The sequence below is a fragment of the Lucilia cuprina genome, chromosome 4 (assembly GCF_022045245.1).
Source record: "Lucilia cuprina isolate Lc7/37 chromosome 4, ASM2204524v1, whole genome shotgun sequence".
Lineage (NCBI taxonomy): Eukaryota > Metazoa > Arthropoda > Insecta > Diptera > Calliphoridae > Lucilia > Lucilia cuprina.
In genome coordinates this window covers 93001060-93002526 of record NC_060952.1, presented here as the reverse complement: position 1 = coordinate 93002526, position 1467 = coordinate 93001060, and positions in this window count along the sequence as shown.

The window sequence follows — 1467 nt, the reverse complement described above, 5'->3', positions numbered from 1 at the left end:
TCTAGTCTATAGTCTAGTCTATAGTCTAGTCTATAGTCTAGTCTATAGTCTAGTCTATAGTCTAGTCTATAGTCTAGTCTATAGTCTAGTCTATAGTCTAGTATATGGGCTAGTCCATAGTCTAGTCTATAGTCTAGTCTATAGTCTAGTCGATAGTCTAGTCGATAGTCTAGTCGATAGTCTAGTCGATAGTCTAGTCTATACACTGAAAGAAAAAAGCAATCTTAAAACTAAAATTTTGCGTTTTTGTTTTAAAAATGCAGCATTTTTTGAGAAATTTTTTAAAAACAAAAATGTTTTTAGTAATATTAATGTATTACATTGTTGTTTTTATAAAAAGGTAATAAAAAACATTTTTAAATCAAAAATGCACTTTTTTGATTTGAAAATTATATTTTTCCAGATAAACGTTTTAAAAATGAAATTGGTTTCTTATTAAATTATGATTTATATTTTTTATTATTACAATGAAGTAAAAATGAGACGTATTTGAATTAAAAATTTTCATTTTTATTTTATAGATAAAAATTATTTTCCAAAACAAGTTAAAATTAAAATTGTTTTCTTATTAAATTAATATTAAATATTTTTATTTTAAATATTTGACCACACCCTTTTTCGAAAGTTTAAATTAAAAGTAAAACGTTTTTAAAATAAGTTTGTTTTTTTTTACAAATTATAATTTAACGCCATTTTCTTTTTAAGCGTCATTTACAAATTGCAATAGCAGCATACGGAGTGATTTTCTAAAAAGTTTCAAAGTTTTTGTTAAAGTTAATGTGTTTTTAAAGTGAAATTAAAATAAAATTTGTATAAAACAAAAAATAATATCAAAGAATCTTGTAAATATAAAAAACATAACATAAATAGATAAATAAGAGCACAAAAAACCCTAAGTGATTAAAATTGAAAAATGTGCTGAGATTTGTCAGGAACAAAATGATATCGGGAATTTGGTGGACGATGAAAGCGATCTGTTAATGGATTTATTAAAAAAATTTGATTTGGTCATCGTAATGAAATTTCTTAAAGGTAAGTTGTAACCTTATGCATGTTTAACATGTGAATTGAGGTTATGTTCTTAGCAGAAGAATTTACATATTTTTAATTCCACTTTAGAAGCGCATATTACATACAGATCTCTTCAATATATAAAAAATGAAGACTTAAAGGAAATTATTCCCCTGGTGGGCCTTCGTTTAGAATTTGAAAAGTTATTTACATGGAGAAAGAAAGAGGTATTATAAATAATTTTTTAATAAGAAGCCAAAATGTACTTTAATAATATAACTTCTAGAAAAAATCCCCCGTATTCATTAACAATTAAATCTGGGTTCCAATTTTCAAAAATTTTGCTGGACCATGAAAATGGAATAGAACCGGAATTTAGTTTTGATTCGTATGAAAATATTAATTTGAAAAATCAACCCTATTTTTCTAATATAATTGAAGAAGAAATGTTGGAAT